Consider the following 23,366-nt stretch of genomic DNA (forward strand, 5'->3'; position numbering starts at 1 on the left):
GCTTATTTTTCGTGCAGTGCCAGTTATGTGAGGCCGGGGAATTGGGGAGAGACACTGACATGTTTAACGGTTCCCGTTGGAGGGGAGAGAAATAAAAAAAACAATCTGAACCTAAATCTCTTCAGAGGCAGCAGAGAGTTGTGCCAGACAGGCTATAGAAAAAAATGGCTAACCTAGTTTCATAGCCTAAATATCATTTACATTAACACACTTTTTATAAGCAATAATGAGCATAAACAAATGGAATATACTACACACTTTTTTTCCTGTATACTTTTTCAGAGTTTAAGCATGTCTAAACTTACGTTTAACATGGTAAGTCCTAGAAATCAGTAAATATTAGACTTGTTTGGGAGGTTCTGCCCTTGACTTCCTTCAATGGGACCAGAATTGGGTAAATGGCCTTAACTCTTTAGGGAGATGCATGTAGGCTGTGGGATATCGAGATACATATTTCACAAATCACAAGTGGGCAGGCAGGTTTTCCTGGGCCTCTCTGTACAGGTGAGAGAAGAGAAGCTTTTAACACTAGCCAGCCATGGACTTTCTTGCATATCAAGAAGGGTACCTGCCATCTTGGAGTTTTTCTGTTCTACTGTGACAAGTGGCATTATAGAGAAGTGGTGCTCTGGAAATCAACAGTAGAACTGGTCAAAACTCACAGTTTCTGTCCTGTGGAAAATTCTGATATTTTTAAATTTGTTTTTTGTCCCAAATTGGGACAAAATATCAAAATGGAAGACGTAGTCCAGCAAGGGAGCCCCAGCCCTTAGAGAAAAGTGGTGGCATTAAGTACCCAAACTACAACTCCCCCGAGACACTGCAGAAGCTCAAGCAGACTCAGACTGATGTCAAACTGATCCAAAACAAAACTGTTTTGATTTAAAATAGACAAATTGAAGTGTTTTGGTGCAGGTTGAAACACCAAAACAATACATTTCATTTTGATTTTGTCCAACGGAAAAATCAACAAAATTTTGGCAAACTTTAAGGAAACTGCATTTTCTGTCGAAACAGATGCTGTTTTGTCATTTTTCTCTATTCAGTTGGCATCAGTTGTGATCTTAGATTTTCAAGGCCTGATATGCTTGTGCAACTGGTTACACACAGTATTTGAATTGTTTTGGAAACTGCATATATAGCATGACAGCCTGCCAGAGGCTGGAGCAGCACTAGCCACCCTCCCCTTCCTACACACACTTCCAAAGCTGACCTGGTGAATGTCTTCACAAACAGTGATCTGACAAAATGGTCTACGTCCTTGAGGAGCATTATCAACTCCCATCCAATTAAAGACCAGAAATGAGAATCCCAGCTTTGCACTGAGTTTGCCATACATGGGTACCCTATGAGAGAGAGTATTTTTCTTTGTTTTGTACTAATAAAGTGCTTGGTATTGTACTATGCACAACAGTAAAGACGATTCCTTCCCCAAGGAGTTTACAGTCTAAAAGATTTAATATACAAAAGTGACATTGGTGAATAGCTTAAGAGTTTTGGGGTTTTCCCCCCTTCTTTATTCTCCAAAATTATAATAATTAAGAGCATGGCACAACAAGTGGGTTTGGAGGATAGGATGGCAGCCTACTAATGTGAAAGAGGGGTTATTGTTCTATTTATTGTCTCTTGAGCCCTGCCTCCCCTCAAAAGAGAGGGAACCAAGACCCAGGAGACCAGCAGAGAACACATGATCATGTTTTGAACATCTGCACAATTTGTTGTGAGTGGCATCTTATTTTGACATTTCAAGTGGGTGAAGCTTGGCTTGTGGGCAGAGTTTTCCCCCCCATATTTGGATTCTGATTCTCAGCTGCTTTAGATCAGAGAACGGGGGAGGGGAGGAAGCAAATTGTACTGTGCATGCATGGAGCTCATTATTTAAAATGCATTGAGCCATATTTTCATTCAGAGTTGGCTTGTTACCTGGTATCCTGTAAGGATGTGGGAGCTGCAAGTAATTTATGAGTATTATGTTCCATCTGTTTTTTATTGTGGTGATTACTGTGTGACTATCAGGGGTTAATTCATATGAAGGAAGATAGACAATGGTTTGATAAATTATTCCACAAAATCTGAGACCATGCAGAAAATGAAGCACCTTTGAAGTTTATCTCCAACATCCCTGGTGAGCTGTCCAAACCAGTTTAACCAAGCTCAAGAGACTAAGGGGAAAACAAAGGACTGGTTGAACTTATAAAAGGACACCTTTCCTAAAAGGGGAAGTCAAGTATTTTGAGCTAAGGTGAAACCAGACTCTAGAGACTGGATTGTCTGGGATATACCTACTTAGGACTGTAGGTAAGGTATAGATGTGGGTAGGTGTTCTTACTGTTAAAAACCATTTTCTGTGCGTATGCTTTGCTGTGTTCCTGCTGCTAAGATTGAACAGTATTTTATTTTGAAAAGGGTGTTTTGCGTTGTCGTTAACCACTGGTCACAGCTTTTGTAGGCAAGACTCACAAACACTGAATCCAGTTGGGCCTGCTGAGTAATTATAGTTGATTGACAGAGTGCTGTATCCCGGAGACCTGGTGTAAGAGTAGGGAAAATTCCAGGATTCCACCCGGAGAGAGTTGAAAGTGCACCTGAAAGGGTGCACTCAGAGACTAGAAAGCATTCAAAGAGGCAGCTAGCGCTGAACTGTGATATCCTTGTTCAAACTGGGGTTGTTTGGTAGACAAAATTAGTTCAGTCATTGCAGAGTTATGCAAGGACAAAATACCTGATTGGAATATCTGTAAAATATATGTGACTGCATGTGTGAAGTGGGAAGATTCATGTTTAGAATTCAGCCAATTATACCAAAACACTCAAAACCTGGGCTGAAGCTGAGCAGGCAAACCTTATAGGTATTGAAAGCATCTCCTTGGGTATATTTGTCCTAATGTGATTCTGTACTGTTTTAGTTAAAATATTCTACTTCAATACATTAATGTTAACGTGAAGAGATAAACGTTGGCTGCAAGATAAACCTTGTATCTGGGGAGGGGGGGTAAATGTGAATCACTTGGGCTGTTTGGTCTAGCTTGCAGTGCAGGGTTTTATGAAAATTCTTTGTTCAGTCTAATTTTAAATGTCTCATGTGATTTGCATTTCCATTGGCTCTCTTGGGGAAAGTGTTCCACACTCAGTGTTAAGATGAATGTAGGAAAAAAATTTCCTAAAACTTAAAAAGGGATATATTTAGCATGAACAGGATGAAATTAAGCATAGGTGTCATCCTAAACAAATACTTTCCGCTTCTTTTTTACACAAAGGACATTCTCTACACTACTTCTGGTATTCATCCAAACATTAAAACTACAAGTACTTGGAGACAGTCAACATTGTTCCACATACACACAAACAACCTTCTAGTCAATGTTTAACTAAACCATTCCTATTCAGTTGTTTTTAACCTTTCCTTCTAAATAAATCTTCTCCCACCCCACCCAGGCTTGTAGTGATTTGTATTCTTCTTATCTCCTCTTTTCCAGGTTGTTGAGATCTTTGTGTTACCAAGGTATTCAGAACTGTATATAGTATCCTAAATATTATCCATCTTTCTCGGCATGCCAGTAGTATTTTCTCCCTGGCCTCTGATGTGATACAATAGTAACTTAGATGGTAAGCTGTGTTTGTACAGCGCTTAGCACAGTGGGGTCCTGGTTTGTGACTAGGAGTTCTATGGTAATACAAACAATAATAATCCCCCAAATTGCAATGTATTTTTCTTCTTATCATTTCATTAATAATCCTCTATAATTTTCTCTCCGCTATTGCCTGTCTGACTTCTTTCATATCTGTGTTCTACTTTCTCACTATACTATTCCCTCCTGTTTTTCTAGATTGGCTCCATTTATTTCCTTCCCATAACTTCTGTAAATTCCTTTATATTACTTCTGTCCTTTCTGCTCTTACTGTCTCTTTCCAACTTAGGTTCATAAGCAACATTAGGCCTCACTCCTGAAGAGTGACCCTACAGAGCCCCATTGACCTCTTTTTTTTTTTTTTTTTTTTTTTGCTGTAAGCTTTTACTAGTGTGGATCACTGTACAGTATCAGGGCCTTAATGTGCTCTTTTTACTCCTTCATTCAGATACTAAATAGAAGTTATGTAAAACAGGGTGCCCCAAGGGGCACACGTTCCAACAACTTGATATCTTGGTGTGTATATATTAATTGATAAGATAGCAAGCTTGTCTTGTATAACTTTTTTTTTTCCTGTTCCACTGTCCTTTAGAGATTTACAGGGTTTTTTTCTCAGCCTTTGTTCCGTTACTTTACTATGAATTAAAGTGGCTTTACCATACAGTAATTCATAGAAATCTAAGACTGGAAGAGACTTTCAGAGATCATCCAGTCCAGCCCCCAGAGCTGAGGCAGGACCAAGTATACCTGGACCATCCCTGACTGGTGTTTGTCTAACCTGTTCTTTAAAAACTAAAAACTTCAAATGTTGGGGATTCTAGAACCTCTTTTGGAAGCCTTTTCCAATTAACAACAAGGGCCAAATTCTGCCATCCCGAATCCTATAAAATTCCCTGTGACTCAAATGGGAGTTCTGCTTAATTATGGACCACAGAAATGACCTGTGTGTTTACTTCAGTCAGATAAATACACATCACAACAACAGAAGCCTTCCAGTACTTGCAGGTATTGAAGTTGGTTTTCTAATTATTATCTCATTACCACCTCTTCTGAAGTGATGCCCAAGCATTATTTTCTAAGGAAAGCATGGATTGTAAAAGAAACTTACTGACATAGAATCATGGAAATGTAGGGCTGGAAGGGTTCTTGAGAGATCAAGTGCAGCCCCCTGGGCTGAGGCAGAACCAAGTAAACCTAAACCTTCCCTGATAGATGGTTGTCCAACCTATTCTTTAAAACCTCCAAGGCTGGGGATGACACAATCTCCGTTGGAAGCCTATTCCAGTACCTACCTATGCTTCTAGTTAGAAAGTTTTCCCCAATATCTAACCTAAATCTCCCTTGCTGCATATTAAGCCGATTACTTCTTGTCCTCCCTTCAGTGGACATGGAGAATAGTTTGATCACTGTCCTCTTTATAACAGCCCATAACAGATTTGAAGACTGTTATCAGGTCCCGCATCAGTTCTTTTCTCAAGACTAAACATGCCCAGTTTTTTAAACATTTCCTTGTAGGTCAGGTTCCCTAAATCTTTTAGCATTTTTGTTAGTCTCCTCTGAACTGTCTCCAATTTATCCACATCTTTCCTGAAGAGTGGCACCCAGAACTGGACACAGTTCTGTAGCTGAGGCCTCAAAGTGCCATGTGAAGTTGGACAATAATAACCCATCCCCAGGGCCCTACCAAATTCACGGTCTGTTCTGGTCAAATTCACAGCCGTAGGAGTTTAAAAATCGTTAATTTCATTATTTCAGCTATTTAAATCTGAAATTTCACGGTGTTGTAATTGTAGGGGTTCTTATTGTAGGGGGAGGTTGTGGTACTGTTACCCTTACTTCTGCGCTGCTGCTGGCGGCACTGCCTTTAGAGCTGAGCAGCTGGAGAGCAGCGGCTGCTGGCTGGGAGCCCAGCTCAGAAGGCAGAGCCAGCAGCAGCGCAGAAGTAAGGATAGCGTGGTATGGTATTGCCACCTTTACTTCTGTGCTGCTGCCTGCAGAACTGGGCCCTCAGCCAGCAGCCGCCACTCTCCAGCTGCCCAGCTCTGAAGGCAGCAGCGCAGAAGTAAAGGGTGGCATGGTGTGGTATTGCCACTCTTACTTCTGTGCTGCTGCTGGCGGGACGCTGCCTTCAGAGCTGGGTGCCCAGCCAACAGCCGCCGCTCTCCAGCCACCCAGCTCTGAAGGCAGCGCAGAAGTAAGGGTGACAATACTGCAACATCCCTAAAATAACCTTTTGACACCCCCCCACACCTCCCTTTTGGGTCAGGACCCCCAATTTGAGAAATGCTGGTCTCCCCCATGAAATCTGTATAGGATAGGGTAAAAGCACGTAAAAGACCAAATTTCACAAGTGGAGATCAAATTTCATGGTGCATGACACATTTTTCATTGCTGTGAATTTGGTAGGGCCCTAGATATTAGCCTTTTTTGCAACTGCATTGCATCGTTCACTCATATTCAATTTGTAATCCACTATAAACCCCAGATCCTATACTACCACCTAACTAGATATTGCCTTTTGTGCATTTGATATTTTTTTTTCTCCCTTGGCAATATTGAATTTCATCTTGTTTATTTCAGATCAATTCTCCATTTTGTCATGGTCATTTTGCATTCTAATCCTTTCCTCCCAGGTGCGTGCAACTCCTCCCAGCTCGGTGTGATCTGCAAATTTTATAAGCATACTTTCCATTCCATTATCCAAGTCATTAATTTAAACACTGAATAGTACCGGACCCGGGATTGACTCCTGTGGGGCCCCACTAAATATGTCCTCCCAGTTTGACAGTGAACCACTGATAACTATTCTTTGAGTACAGTCTTTCAACCGGTTGTCCACACATTTTATAACCACTGGCCGCGGTTCATCGCTCCAGGCCAATGGGGGCTGCTGGAAGCAGCGCGGGCCAAGGGATGTGCTGGCTGCCCTTCCCGCAGCCCCCATTGGCCTGGAGTGGTGAACCGCAGCCAGTGGGAGCCGTGATCGGCTGGACCTGTGGATGCAGCAGGTAAAGAAACCAGTCCAGCCCGCCAGGGGCTTTCCCTGAACGAGCGGTGGACCAGCTTTGAGAACCACTGATCTAGACTACATTTCCCTTGATTGTTTATAAGAATGTCATGGAGGATTGTGTCAAAGGCATTACTAAAATCAAGATATAGCACATCTACTTCTTCTACCCGCCCCCATTCCACTAGGCCAGTAACCTGTCAAGGAAGGAAATTGGATTGGTTTGGCATGATTTGTTCTTCACAAATCCATGCTGGCTATTATAACCCTATTATCCTCTAGGTGCTTACAGATTGATTGTTTAATATTTTATTTCAGTATCTTTCCAGGTATTGAAGTTAGGCTGACTGGTCTATAATTCTCAAGATCCTTTTTGTTCCTCTTTTTAAAGATAGATACAATGTTTGTCCTTCTCCAGTCCTCTAGGACCTCACCCGTCCTCTGAGCTCTCAAAGATAATTGCTAACATTTCTAAGATTTCTTCAAGTAGTTCATTAAGTGCACTAGGATGAATTTCATCAGGCCTTGCTGACTTGAATACTTCTAACTTAACTAAATAGTCTTTAACCTGTTTTTTTTCTTTTCCTATTCTGGCTTGTGTTTCATCTCCCTTGTTGTTAATATTGATTGTGTTAAGCATCTGGTCCAGTTAAACTTTTTGGTAGTCTGTAGTAGACCCCTTCCATAGCATCTCCATGTTTTCCACACCACCTTTATCTTTTGCCGGAGACTTTCAACTGGTCTACCTCTCATCTCCTTCCAGACCTCAGAAGTGTATGTATTATTGATGCACAATACATCACCTCCTCCCTCCCCCAGCCCTCCCGCCTGTCCTTCTGAACAAGGAATGTCTATCAACATTTTTCAGTTGATCATATGTTCATTACTTCCTATTTATTCATATTATTTGTTAAACATAGACTTTAAACAAAGTTTGTAGTTCAGATAGTCCAGTGTTGTCACCGTCTTAGGGCATGGCTATATTGGAAACTTCAAAGCACTGTCGCAGGAGCGCTCCCCGTGGCAGCGCTTTGAAGTGCGAGTGTGGTCACATGTGAGTGCTGGGAGAGAGGTCCCCCAGCGCTCCTGGTAATCCACCTCCACGAGGGGATTAGCTCTGGGAGCACGGAGTCTGTGGAGTCTGTTTACACTAGCGCTTTAAAGCGCTCTGACTTGCTGCACTCAGGGGAGTGATTTTTCACACCCCTGAGCCAGCAAGTTAGAGTGCTATAAAATATAAGTGTAGCCAAGCCCTTAGTGTCCTTCATCCATTTTAATGGACTTCTCATTAAATCATTAAATCTTGTAGTGACAACAATAAGCCCAAAGCAGTAAACACTCTAAGGGTCTTGCTCTGCAAACACTACTTTACATGAATAGTCCCACTGATCTTGTAAATACTTTTCCATCTAGTGCTGTTAAGGAAAAGTTAGCACATGTGACTCCATTTTGGTTTGGGGCCCACCAGCAACCATCCATCTCTTCTTCCCCACCCCACCCACAGCAAGGATGATTTTCACAACAGAATTTATAACCTGCTAACTTTCAGTTAGCTAGATAATAGGTTTGTTATCACTAATGTGCCACACAGCGGGTGTGTGTAAGGAAATAAAATATTAGCTCAGAACAGAGTATTCCCATGTAAGTGAACATAGAGTTTGAAAGGCTGTTCACTTCAATCAGTGCCTGTTAGGTAGGGTACTGAACCTCACAGTATTTTGTGCAGTCAGCCTGCATGGAGCTTATACCAAGATTGGGACCCAAGAACAGAAGGTGTGATGTAAATTCACTATTTCCAACCCCTGGCATTCTAAAATCCTGAATTGTTGTTGTTTTTTAATTACCTTTAGTTTTTTTTCATTTGCTTTCTGGTTTTGAGCCCCTAGGTTTATGGTTTCGAGATTGCTTTTACAGCCTTGAGGACGAGCAGCTGCCTTTTTTATTGTTTTCATTTTAAATGAAAGCTGAAATTCTCATGTAATCTTCCAATTCTAAGAGCTGGCATGTGAAGAAAACACCAAATATTGTGAGACTTGCTATAAAAATCATGAGAAGTGGCAACAGTGAAATAATTGTGCTTATTGCATGTCATAATGTTTCCAGATAGCATAGGGATTCTGAAGAATTATGAACTAGGGGGCAAAGTGTATTGACTGTAATAAATAACTTGGCTTGATTTTGAACAGGGTTTTCATTACCCTAAGCGGCAAAAAGTATAATATCTTGTCAAATGAAGTGCAACTTTTAAAAAAAAAAAAAAATAGTGTAATAAGAGTCTCTCAAAAGTGACACTTCTGTCTCACAAAACTTACTTTATAATCATCTTGGACTATGTACCCATGAGCTCATTCTGTAAAGCACTTATTAGCTTGCAGTAAAAGTATAATGGGTACCTATTGTATGCTCCTAAAAACTGGAGTTGGGCCTCATGTGTGACAGTTTTCACATTTAACAAGAGTGAAACACATTGTTCAGACCTTACGCCTTATTCATCAGGCAGTCACCCGGCATGAAAGTTGCTATAGAGAAATACTCAACTTTGAGGGGCCCTGCTTCCCGAGAAGCTCTGCACAGCAATATAAAGTCAAAATGTATGACTTTTATCAGATGGCAGAGAACTGTGAAATATATTCCTGATTCACAAAGAAAGCATCTGAATGCAAGGAAGTTATAAATAGGGGGACAATAAAGGGGTATGTTCTCGGTTCCAACATTCTGAATATAATATTTCAACAGCAATCTGAACAATTCTCTAGGATTCATAGCACTGCCAGCAAGTAGCAGTTGACCAAGCAGCATAGATAATTATTTTCTTGGTCTTGACCTGTATGTAATTTCAGCTGCTGGAAATACCTCTAAGGATAAACTTTGTTTTACACTGTTTTAAATAAAAATGAATGCCAACTTTCACAAGCAAGAGGATAATTTGCTATTAGTGATAAACAATTAAAACATGTTGGTTTGATAAAGTATAACCCTTGAGCCACTTCCTTACATGATCTCTTGAATGTCTTCAAAAAGTTTCTCCAGCTTATCACATTCTAATCTTATCTGGCAGTATGACACATGCCTGGAGGGGACTACAAACTGTTTTTTCAAAGACTTATACCATTATAGTCCTCACAAGGCTACAGGGATCCTGTAACATGTCTCCTGGGTCTGACTACATAGAATTGCTGTTTCTTTGCACACACATGCATACATTTTAAGAATGATTACACTTGTGCAAAAATCTGGGAAAGCATGAAACATTTTGAGCCACAAACGTAGTGTTAATGCAAAAGGAAACAATCATGTTGCTTATATATATACAAAAATTGAACATTACTTTTATATAAGTAACTTTCAAAACAAAACTTTTTCCTAAGGGAGTGTGTTTAAATGAGGGAAATATACTGCTAGTAGAAGCCATAGTTTACTCTCTCATTTTTAGGACATAGTTCACATCAGTCTTTATTTTTTGTCTTGTTCTTTCAACAAACAGAAATCTCACTCATAACTCAGATATGCTGATATTAATTAACTCAAATTTAATTCTGGAATGAAAGATCATAGGGTCTTCCCAGGCATTTGCTCATATTCATCCTTCATAAGAGTTTTTTATTTTAGCACTTTGCAGGTCCAGCTACCCGACCAATAGTAGTATAGCTTTTGTTTAGATGAACTTTACTACTGATACTCTGAGAACAAAAATGTTTAATCTATTGGACTCTGGAAAAAGGAATTTAAAAGTCAAATTAAAACCATGACCTAAAAAGCACACTGGAGGGTTTAAATGATCGGGATACAACTAGAGCTGATCAGACTCCTTCAATCCTGCAACCCTGCAGAGTATTTCGACATCTTGGTAAAAAAAAATCAAAAGCACTCTGTTCTGAAAACCAAAAATTTCAATTTGGAAATGCCTTTTCCATGCTCATGGGAGTTATAGTGAGGGTGCCCCATATCCTAAATCTCCTCTGTGGGCTGGGCTCTCTAGCTGGACTACACACACACTATATATATATCACGATGCACCTCAATCTCCCCTTTTCCTGAACCTCCGTGCTGAATTGTGGGAATACCTGGTCATCAGTTCATCATAAGAGGTGCAGGGGAGCATGGCCCACATAGAGTGGGGGCATGAGATACCACAGGAGCATGTCTGAAACTAAACATTTGGTTTTCAACTGAAAATTTTTTGGTTTCCAGGTGTTTGGCTTTTTAATGAAAATGAACATTTTCTGTAGAAAGCAGACCCTTCTTGCCAAAATTCATTGCATTGACCCCCCCCCCCCTTTGTTTGTTTTTGTTCACAACACATAGACAGAAAACTTTTGATCCATCCTACCTACATCTTCAGGAAGATCTCTCACACCCAGCCAACTCTCTCTTCTGTTCCAAGCATTGGAACTGCAGGGTATGAGGCAAAAATATGCTGTGGAATTGGAGGCTGAAGCTTTTCCAGTAACCTTGGAAGACGTATCTTCACTCATATTAGTCCGTAGAGCACATGCCGCTAAAACTTTATCTGGCATATTATTTATGGCTTCCGCTATAGCAGTGCATGTTTGCAGCTCTGGGAGCTAGTACTATGAAATACTTAAAGACATTGGGCTACATTCATTACTGGTAAATGAGCATGACACATTGATTTCAGCAGAATTGTACCATGACTAAATTTGTCCCACTGACAGAACTGCATTTCTGAAAGGCCTTCCATTAAAAGTTTCATTGAGATGTTGAAGCCTGTCAATACACATTTTTAATCCATTATTTTCTAATAGTTTGTCATGGAGTATAATTTACTTTCTAAAGATCTTCTTAACTCAAATGGGTGGGGCTAACATGACACGCCATCTTGCAGGCTCATTTCTGCCCTCAGGAACGTATAAGCCACTCCCATTAGCCCACTGACTTCAGAGGAGCTGCTGTGTTCCATACCAGGGATGAATTTTGTCAGTCAGTCATGTTTTTAAACAGGATTTTTATGTGACCTTGTCAGAAAACAGAATCCTGGGAATTACATAAATGGCATGGCCAACTCTCGCGATTCTTTTCCAAGTAACAGGATTGTGGCTTGGCTGGAACCTGGTCTTGTGATGACATGAGAAACTCCAGTCCTCCTAGCAAATTTGAGCCCTCTGGTGGGTTGTCTGCCCCAATTGCCGCCTCCTGGGGCTGAATAACCAATCAGCACTGCTGTAGGCAAAGTGCTCTGCTCCTTCCCTTCCCCCCAGCAACCCAAAGCAATTCTCACCAGGTGTGGGGGGAGGCAACTAAAAAGCCCAGCAGCCCCCCATCACTACCTGGGACAGGTCGGTTTGTTTCCCTCCACCTCTCTGCAGCACGTGGCCTGGGAAGAGATAGAAGGAGGTGAACTCCTGGAACTGCCCCCATGCTCTGGAAGGGAAAGAAAGGGACCCTGCTGAGCCTGGGAGAGGAGGCTGAACCCCAGGAGGAGCAGAAGTGAGGCTGGGGAGCAGACCTGCTGGGAGGACTGGACAGGGCTAAACTTCTGGCAGCACTGTACTGATGGGGGTGGGGGTGCTGAACTGCGGTGGGGGCTGAATGGCTGAGTGGAGGGGACAGAGGCAGAACTATATTGGGGGCAGAGCTAAGAGAGGTCTGTGGGGAGCAGGATTGATGTGGGAATAGGGGGCAGGATTTATTGGGAGGGTGGGGATCAGAATTAATTGCTGGGCTGGGGATGGACAGGGGTGAGGATGGACAGACGTGAGCACTCCTGCAGCACAGCCCCAAAATAATCCTACCCAGTAGATTTGGGACATTAGTTGCCCATTGATTAAATTCCTTCTAGGCTACTGAGGAGGACTGTGATCAATTGTTTTCCATGTACACTGAAGGTAGGACAAAAAGCAGTGGGATTAATCAGCATCAAGGGTGATTTAGTTTAGATATTAGGAAAAACTTGCTAACTATAAGGGTAATTACATTCTAGAATAGGCTTCCAAGGGAGGTTGTGTAATCCCCATCACTAGAGTTGTTTAAAAACAGCTTTCACAAACACCTGCCAGAACATAAGAATGGTTATAGTGTGTCAGACAAATAGTCCATCTAAGCCAGTATCCTGTCTCTGACTGTGACCAGTGCCAGCTGCTTCAGAGGAAATGAACAGAATAGGGCAATTTTGAGTGATCCATCTCCTGTCGTCCAGTCACAGCTTCTGGCAGAGGTTGGGGGACTCACAGAGCATGGGGTCGCATCCATGACCATCTTGGCTAATAGCCATTGATGGACCTATCATCCATGAACTTCTCTAATTTTTTTTTTTACCCAGTTATACTTTTGGCTTGCACAACATCCCCTGGCAATGAGTTCCATAGGTTGACTCTGCGTTTTGTGAAGAACTTTCTTTTGTTTGTTTAAAACCTTCTGCCTATTAATTTCATCATTTTATTGTGTAATTTGAACAGGTAAATGACTCTTCCCTATTTACTTTCTCCATATCACTTATGATTTTATAGACGTCTGTCATATCGTGCTTTAGTTGTCTCTTTTTTTTCCAAGCCAGACAGTCCCAGTCTTTTTTTTAATCTCTCCCCATATGGATGCTGTTCCATACCCCTAATTTTTGTTGCCCTTTTTTGTACCTTTTCCAATTCTAATCTTTTCCCCATCTCAAAAAAAAAAACCCCAACTTTTCCTCCCCCCCCCCCCCCCCCCCCAGAACTGCATGTGTTATTCAAGGAACGGGTGTACCATGGATTTCTGTAATGACCTGATGGTATTTACTGTCTTCTTTTCTATCCTTCCTAATGGTTCTTAACATTGTGTTTGCATTTTTGATTGCCAGTGCACATTGAGTGGATGTTTTCAGAGAACTATCCATGACTCCTAAGATTTCTTTTGTGAGTGGTAATAGCTAATTTAGACCCCATCAGTTTGTATATATTGTTGGGATTATTTTTTTCCAATGTGCATTACTTATCAACAGTGAATTTCATCTGCCACTTTGTTACCCAGTCACTGAATTTAGTGAGATCCCTTGAAAATTCTTTATAGCCCCCTTTGGACTTACCTATCTCAAACTTTGAATAGTCTCACTGTCCACTCTTTTTTCCAGATCATTTATAAATATGTTGAACAGCACAGATCCCACTATAGCTCCTGAGGGGACCACGCTATTTACCTCTCCATTAAAGGAATACATGTTCAGTTTTCACTCCTTGTTTTCTATCTTTTAACTAGATACTTATACACAAGAAGATCTTCCTTCTTATTCCGCAACTGCTTACTCTGCTTAAGAGACTTTTTTTTGTGGGATTTGTCAAACGCTTTCTGAAAGTCCAAGTACACTATATTGACTGAATCATCTTTGTCTGCATGCTTGTTGACATCCTGTAACAGGGTGTGCTTTTGCTCCTGTCTTTTTCCCCACAGAAACTGCACAGACTCCCGTGGTTGTGCATTCACAGCACCCTTTTGTGTTAAATTCCCTCCCTCGCTACCACAACAATCGCATGCAACAGTCTGTTTACAGTATCTACAGTGCTTTTGGCCCTCTCCTCAGGACCTGCGGGGAACAGAGGTCTTCCTTCCAAGGCCTCCATGTGATTGAGCTCAGCTAGCCTGGTCTCCCCGCACTTCCTTCCTGTGCCTCTTTATCAGATTTGGGCTAATTGCCTCTGTATCCCACCCAGATGGCTAGCCTGATTATCTAAGTACCTCCATCAGCTTTCTCTGGGAAAATGATTGGCATCTAAGGGTATGTCTATGGAGCAAAGGAAAAACCCACAGCTGGCCCATGCCAGCCAACTCAGGCTCACGGGCCTCAGGCTGTTTTTAAACTGTTTTATTTCTGTGTAGACTTCTGGGCTCAGATTGGAGCCCGGGCTCTGGGACCCTCCCACACCACAGGGCTCCAGCCCAAGCCGTAGTACCCTGAGGGGTAAGAGGGTCCCTGACCCCGGAAGTGTACACAGCAATGCAACAGCCCCGCAGGCCTGAATAGGCTAGCATGAGTGGGCCACTGGTGTTGAGTTGCTGTGTATCATAGAATCATAGAATCATAGAATATCAGGGTTGGAAGGGACCCCTGAAGGTCATCTAGTCCAACCCCCTGCTCGAAGCAGGACCAATTCCCAGTTAAATCATCCCAGCCAGGGCTTTGTCAAGCCTGACCTTAAAAACTTCTAAGGAAGGAGATTCTACCACCTCCCTAGGCAACGCATTCCAGTGTTTCACCACCCTCTTAGTGAAAAAGTTTTTCCTAATATCCAATCTAAACCTCCCCCACTGCAACTTGAGGCCATTACTCCTCGTTCTGTCATCTGCTACCATTGAGAACAGTCTAGAGCCATCCTCTTTGGAACCCCCTTTCAGGTAGTTGAAAGCAGCTATCAAATCCCCCCTCATTCTTCTCTTCTGCAGGCTAAACAATCCCAGCTCCCTCAGCCTCTCCTCATAAGTCATGTGTTCTAGACCCCTAATCATTTTTGTTGCCCTTCGCTGGACTCTCTCCAATTTATCCACATCCTTCTTGTAGTGTGGGGCCCAAAACTGGACACAGTACTCCAGATGAGGCCTCACCAATGTCGAATAGAGGGGGACGATCACGTCCCTCGATCTGCTCGCTATGCCCCTACGTATACATCCCAAAATGCCATTGGCCTTCTTGGCAACAAGGGCACACTGCTGACTCATATCCAGCTTCTCGTCCACTGTCACCCCTAGGTCCTTTTCCGCAGAACTGCTGCCTAGCCATTCGGTCCCTAGTCTGTAGCGGTGCATTGGATTCTTCCGTCCTAAGTGCAGGACCCTGCACTTATCCTTATTGAACCTCATCAGATTTCTTTTGGCCCAATCCTCCAATTTGTCTAGGTCCTTCTGTATCCTATCCCTCCCCTCCAGCGTATCTACCACTCCTCCCAGTTTAGTATCGTCCGCAAATTTGCTGAGAGTGCAATCCACACCATCCTCCAGATCATTTATGAAGATATTGAACAAAACCGGCCCCAGGACCGACCCCTGGGGCACTCCACTTGACACCGGCTGCCAACTAGACATGGAGCCATTGATCACTACCCGTTGAGCCCGACAATCTAGCCAGCTTTCTACCCACCCTATAGTGCATTCATCCAGACATATGTAGACACATGTAGACATATGCTAAGTGACCAGAGGGCTTGCTCACTCGTTAGCCTCTAGCACTCTGTCACATACCCTCAGAGCATTCTACTAGATTGATTGAGGCATGATTTCACATTACAAAAGCCGTGCTGACTCTTCCCTAACACATTGTGTTTATCTATGTCACATAATTCTGTTCTTTAATATAGTTTCAATGAGTTTGCCTGATACTCAAGTTAGATTATCGGCCTGTGATTGCCATGATTGCCTCTGGAGCCTTTTTTAAACATTGGCATTACATTAGCTACCCTTCAGTCATCTGGTACAGAGGCTGGTTTAAGTGATAGGTTACATACCATAGTCAGTAGTTCTGCAATTTCACATTTGAGTTCCTTCAGAACTCTTGGGTAAGTACCATCTGGTCCTGGTGATTTATTGCTGTTTAATTTTATCAGTTTGTTCTAAATCCTCCTTTATTGACACCTCAGTCTGGGAGAGTTCTTCAGATTTGTCAGTGGAAAAAAGAAAAGGAGTACTTGTGGCACCTTAGAGACTAACCAATTTATTTGAGCATGAGCTTGGTTAGTCTCTAAGGTGCCACAAGTACTCCTTTTCTTTTTGTGAATACAGACTAACACGGCTGTTACTCTGAAACCTGTCAGTGGAAAAAGTGGCTCTGGTATGGACATCTCCCCCACATACTCTTCAGTGAAGACTGATGCAAAGAGTTCATTTTGCTTCTCCACAACAGCCTTTTCTTTCTTGAGTGCTCCCTTAGCACCTTGATCACCCAGTGGCCCCACTGACTGTTTAGCAGGCTTCCTGCTTCAGGGATGGTCTAGGTTTACCTGGTCTTGACTCCCTGCAGAGAGCTGGATTTGTCCTTTCAAGGTCCCTTTCATCCCTGCATTTCTATTATTCCAGTTGTCACACTCATATTGGGGTTTGGCAAGGGGAATTCAAAAGTCAAAAGAGCAAAAACTACAATATAATCTCTTTTTTTAAAATCTCAGGGGGGGAGGTCTGAGTTATGATTTTTATACTACATGAAGAACATAGTAGTGCAACAGTGTCAGGTAAATGTGCAAGTGTCAACATACCCAGAAGCAGGAAAGTGGGAATTTGAGAAAAAAGAGAAAAATGACTGAAAAGGGAGACACTACCACTGTGCTGAACTTACTTATTTTTCAAATATAGTTCCTGCTCTTGCTCTCATTGAAACCAATAGCAAAGCTTGTATTGACTCTGTAGGATCTGGTCCCTAGGTAGTGTTATGACATTGAAGTCCAAGGAAAGTTGCACACTACAAGGCAGGATTTAGTCTGGGTATGATTAACCACTGAGGAACAAAGAAAACAACTCCAACTCTAAAGATAGCATGAGTAATGCTCATACATCTATATCTCCCAACTTTCAAACCTGCCAGTTTGATGCAATGAAAATGAGACAAACATCTAAAATACACAGCACCTGTCTTGTTGCGTGTTGTGCCATAATTAAGTTTTTTTTTCAAATAAATCCTTTTAATTGACCGTGAAAATACATCTATTTAAAAAACCCCAGTTTTTAAAAAGGGAAAGTGAGGGAAGGTCTCCTCATTTGGCTAATAAAGATTCCCTTCCCTTGGACCCATGGGTCAGCAACAGGGTTTGAATTCTGTACCTTCAGATCCCCAGCAAATATCTACAACTTGAGGTTAAGGAGTAACTATTATCCCCTCTGTGAACCTGGGGGCAGGGTGCGGGTGGGGAGGAGAGAGAAGGCACAACACATAGTTTGCTAGCTGTTTGCACAAGTATTTGCTAGACAGCAGTAAAATGTAGGGAGTCAGGATTCCTGGACTCAATTCCTGGGTCTGGAAAAGGAATGTGGCCTAGTGGTTAGAGTAGTGGACTGACCCTATCTGAGCATTTAGCTCTGGCACATTCATTCTGAGATGCAGTGTGGCTGAGCTGATAAGATTTGTGTCTGTGTATGTGTTTCTATGGGATGACTCTCTGCTCCGTAGGACATTGACTTGGCAGTACAGTGCAACATGGAGCGTGATTTGGCTGAGTGATGTGCAATACATACTGTAAAAATCCAGTATACGTACAGAGTTCCGCAAACAGCAGAAGTAAATGTCCTGCAATTCTACTACAGTGGCAGCTGTTTTGTAACTTGTCTGTCAATGTTATGTCCTTTTTATACACAAGTTAAAAGAAGTTTGCAATGTGCACTTCAGTATCGTTCTGACAGTCTGCAATGAGAACTATAACTTAAAGGCGTTATTTTAAATTCTAATTTTTGATGACAAAAATACCTAATTGCATAGAACACACTCTCCTTTCAGTGAGCAAATTTCAAGTAAGAAGTCAGGAGCCCCAATGCCGTTGTCTGCTAACCAGCATTATCTCGGCCAAAGCAAATCCAACAAACGGTCCTGTGTGAATGCAGACAGACCTATTCATTACAGTTTGTACAGGAGAAAGTTGCATTGGAATTTTCCTGAGGCAGTCTAACATCTGGACTTTTACAGAAAGTTTACTCTTCAGTAAAGTAGTAGTAAATCTTAGGGAAACATTGTACCTTTTTGTTTTAATTAAATTGGCATTTCTTTAGTAAGCTGTTACCAAACTGTGGTTGTGTTTTTTATTAAAAAAAATTGTGGCGATAGACAAAAAAATAATAAATGGTGTTGTCTTTTATTAAGTTTAGGTGTCCTGTAAGCATGAAACTAACTAAGTGAAGTATGTGTGTGTGGCTGTGTCTTAAACCATGACTGTGTCTGGTTACAAAGCACCTATTGAGTTGCTTGGACCCACTTCATTTATTAAGTCTTAAACTGCTTATTTAAGAAGTTAGCTACATTGTCTGTAAAGTGCTATACACATTCAATAATAAAAAAAAATACTTTCCAAACACCATAATTTGTTGAGCGTGATGTAATGAGGATATGATAATAGATTAGAGGTTTCTTGTTTTAATAAAGCATTGGCTTATGAACTTAAAAATCATACTTGAGAAGAGCTGTGCATCTTTAGGAAACTTACTTAGGAAGCATGTATAGTGCTTCTCCATTAGCAAAGCTTTAACTTCAAGCTGCTGTTTTAGAACAAGACTCTATGTAGGAGGTTGGGGGATGGCACACAGAACCTTCTCTTCCCACCCCCTCTTGAAAAGTCCATCTAAAGGCCAACCAGAATTGAGGAGCACAGGAACTGCTCTGGCCCTAGCCTCTGGGGACTCGAAACCATGCCAAAGGGGAATTGGGTAGAACAACTACCCCACTCCTCTTCCACTCTGGCTGATGGAATGGGACTAGTGCACTGGGGGCATAGTAGTGAGTTTGTTTCATCTCTGCACTTGGGGGGGTTTAAGGAGGCACAATGCCTTTCAGTATTGTCATTGTGGCAGTCCACATTACTCCTTCTTCCAGCTATGCCTAACTGGCATGATCAAACCACTAGTAAACTGGCAAACTCTTAGACTATGTTTACACTACGCGCCTTTTCGTGACACAGCTGTGCCGCTACATCCGTGCCGCTAAAAGGTGCGCAGGGAGAGAGCTCTGCCGCTGACAAAAAAAACTTCCCCAATTAGACGCGGTAGCTTTGTCCACAGAAGAGCTCTCCTGCCAACAAAGCACTGTTCACACAGTCGCTTTTTGTCGGTAAAACTTTTGTCATTCGGGAATGTTTGTTTATTTTTTTTCCACACCCCTGAATGACAAAAGTGTTACCAACAAAAGTCCAATGTAGACAAAGCCTTAGAGTGGTCTCCAGCACTTAATGTTTGCTTGTTATGTGTCTCCATTTAAATGTTAGTAAATAGCATTGGTTTATAGAAGAGACTCTCCAGCATCTTATTCTCTGGATTATTTGATTAAATCCTCGCATGGACCTATCTCCTCTCTCAAAACTCCAGTCTCCTGCTTGGTTCTCAAAACATTTCATTCTTTGGAGCACCAGGATATAGCCCCACAGGTTACAACATAACAACATTATGGGAGACCAAAAATTCAGAGAGAAGTATGTCTGAAACTATGTAAATCCAATATTTATACCCAGCAGGTCCAAGTTTGATTATGTCCCCCACTGCTGAGAATAATACAAATGTGATATGATAAGTGCTATGAACATCTGGGACCAGACAGAGGTTAAGGCCAGAAGGGACCACTGTATTGCCTAGTCTGACTTCCTGTACATCACAGGGCACCAACACCGCCAAGCACCTCTGCACTAAACCCAACAAACCAAAATTAGACCAAAGATCCTGCTTACCTTCAGGAAACTGAAGATAAACAGAAATATCCATGGCTGTCAGGCCACAGAGTTTAATTGTGAGCATTGTCCCTTCCAGTGGATGGGGTTGGTAGCCCATTGATAAAACAGGGGAGCGACACTCTGAACCTGCAGTTATTCTGAAATCTCCAGGGAGAACCTGTGGCAGTTGGAGCATCTGTGGGTGATTGAGTGTTTGCACAGAGAGGCTGACCCTCTACACTAATCTCCAGAAGCCTCATTCCACATGGCACTGTCTTGCTGCCCTTCCCTCGCTTCTCTTCATACCCTGGCCCTGTTCCAATGTGTGTGACAATCTAGTGTGGAACTTTACTGAATTATTTCTCTAGATCAAAGTAATCTGACCAAATTTAAAGTTTTTACTCTCACTTGTATTCACATCACAATTTAATTATCTTTGCTCAGGGCATGGTGGTTGGTACATTATATGAGAACAGTTAGAGCTAGTTTACATTTAAAAAGTTTGCTGAAATAAGTTCTGTTATACCAGTATAACTGAATCTACCCAGGAGGGAGGTTGCCACTTTAACTATGACAGCAAAAAAACAAACTCATAACTGATGTCACTGTAAATGTAGACAAGCCCTTATTCTTCACTATCTGGTTCCTCCTCCACCATCCACCGTTCTCAGTACACTTGCAGTATGCCTTCTCTTTCTACTAGTCTTCCTGTTTTCTCCCTCTTCTCCCGTTCTGCCACCTTTATTTAAAGGCTATAAAGTATCAATCTGTGATAGTGGCATCATGGCTGTCTTAAGTGCTGTGCTACCCATATATCTCCTCCATGTCTGGGGCACAGTCTCCCCCTTGAGGGAGTTTGAAGGTGTGAGGTGGGTAACTACCCAATATTAATTCACATGGGCATTTCTGCGTCAAAACCCTTGCACCCAGTGAAGCTCCCTCTTCACACATCTCTTCCCCCCCCACCACCTTCCCCAAATGAAACCTCATAGTTCTAACTAGGGAGGGTAGCTTTTGTAGGCCTTGAAGCAAGGCATGTGACTATGGCCTGTGACTGCTAAGGCCTAACTCTCCTCTCTATAGTATTTTGGGTGTTTGGCCATTTTTATGTCTTCACCATAGCTAAAATCTGAGGGATGCTCTGTCTTCGTATGTACATAATACAGCTGACACAGTAGGAATGATGGAGTTAGTTTTGAAAATTTGTCTTAAGTATTCTTCTGAATAGTCTGCTGACATTTCTGTAACCTGCTTTCTTGGGAAGTACTTACGAAATGGTCACAAATATTTAGCTGTACATTTTTTCAAAATAATGGAGTGTAGTCACATGCATCCCAGTGATAAAGGGAAAGTCACTTTAGTGATTGGAAATTTACCCTAAAATGTCTAGATGAACATCTCTTGATTTCTTTGCTGAAGTTGTTGGAGACTTTGGGAGTAGTTAGGAGTTATTTCTATGCTTCAGGAATTAGAGATTTTTGTATGATCTGGCTATTCCATTTAGGAAACTATAAAGATTTTAATTGCCAATAGAGGCATTGCTTTTTCCACCTTCCACATGTATTGGCATAAGACAAAAGTCCCATCTACTGTACAAAATCTACAAAAAGAACAGGAGTACTTGTGGCACCTTAGAGACTAACCTGTACAAAATCTAGAATGCCAGATTTTTCAGGTCTGTTAATTCCAAACATGCTACCTGCTAGCAGTTATTTTCAAACAAATTGTCTGGTGCCATTAGCAGTTCAATCCATTACATCTATACTGGTACAAATAGAATACCAGTCCAACATCTGATTAACTCAGTGCTTTCCTTTGTTTACCCACACATGGGATAGTAGGAAACATGAGGGTACTGTTAATTTTAGTGCTTTCATTTGTTACTGCTCCAGAGGCACCATTTTCTAAGAATGTCAGTATGGAAAAGCAGTTCAAAATCCCACAAACTCTGATTTGTTTGGCTCCTGGAAGTATTGGGTCTGAGTATTCACTGAGGCAATAAGTATCAAGTAGAAAGGAAATGTATTTGGTATGATGCTAGAATTACATGTATGTGGACAGTAATATGCGAAGGAGCTACTTTCAAATTGGTTTGTATAGAGGTCCTAAATCTGTCAGAATGTCTGTGCAAAAATGCAAAACAAAGAGGAGGGTTGTTCTGTTGCCAGTGTAGGCAGCAAGATACTAAATTGAGCTGACTACTCTCAGTATAGTTGATTTTTGCAATTCTGTGAATACAAGTAACTTTTGAAATATTAGCACATTCTTTTTCAGAGAACAAATTTCTTGGCTTGAAGGTGCATTGAGGCGAATGAGAAAGGATTGGTAATATATAATGATCATTTTCTCTCGAGATCAGAGAACTCCATCTGATCTAGGTGAGTTCTGACCAAAAAGTCCTTATCAAATGATGTCTGTTTCATGGCCAGTCTGAAATGTTAATCCTGCTCCTAACGAAGAGATGTTCTACTATTGAGGGCATTCTGTGCCAAAAATTTAAAAATTCTGCATCAAAAAAATGCTGTGCACAATATCTTAAAATTCTGCAAATTGTATTTGTCAAATAAATGTGGAGACATGTGTCTCCCCGGGACACAAACTCAGCGGTAATGCTGCACCGAACCCTGACACAGCGCAAGGACCGGGCCTGCCCCAGAAACACCCCAGGACCCTGCCCCTCATGCCAGGTGCACCAGGTGTGGGCAGGCAGGCTCAGCAAGGCAGGAACCAAGTGTAGATGGGGCTTAGTGTGGGAGGATCCAGATGTGGGTTGACAGGGGTCTGTGTCATGCTATCTGGGTGTGGGCAGCTCAGTGGGGGATCCAGGTGGAGGGAGGCATCTGGATGCACAGGGGCTTGTTGGGGGTTTCTGGGTGCAACGGTAATGGGACTCTGCAGGGGGGTACAGGTGAAGGTGGTTGGGGTTCAGCAGGGAGGGGTCTGGGTGTGGAGGGCTCAGTTGGAGGTCCAAATGCTGGGAGAGTGGGGCTCATTGGTGTGGGAATCCAAATGCAGCTGGTTGGGGCTTTGTACTCTGGGGATCTGGTTGTGGGTGGCTCAGGGTGGTCCAGCTGCAGAGCTCGTATGGGGTGGTTCTGGGTGCGGGAGGGGTTGAGGCTCGGTGGGAGGATCTGGGGGTGAGGGAATCTGGATGCACAGGGGTTGGGCAGATTGGGGAGCAGCTCCCTGTACAGAGATCCCTCCCCCTGCAGCTGAAGAGCGATGGGTGCAGGGAGCATGGGTGGGGGGAGGGGAGGGAGTTTTTAGAATTTCCTACAGCTGGGGGAGAAATCTGGGGGTGGGTCTGACCCGGCCCTGGATGCCATGAAGGGGAAGAGGAAATCCTGTCCTCCCCAGCCCAGCCGGGACTACAGCTGAGCCTGGTGCAGGGTAGGAATCACCAGCTGGGTCTTC

Source organism: Eretmochelys imbricata, chromosome 1 (genome assembly GCF_965152235.1).
Source record: "Eretmochelys imbricata isolate rEreImb1 chromosome 1, rEreImb1.hap1, whole genome shotgun sequence".
Classification (NCBI taxonomy): Eukaryota; Metazoa; Chordata; order Testudines; family Cheloniidae; genus Eretmochelys; species Eretmochelys imbricata.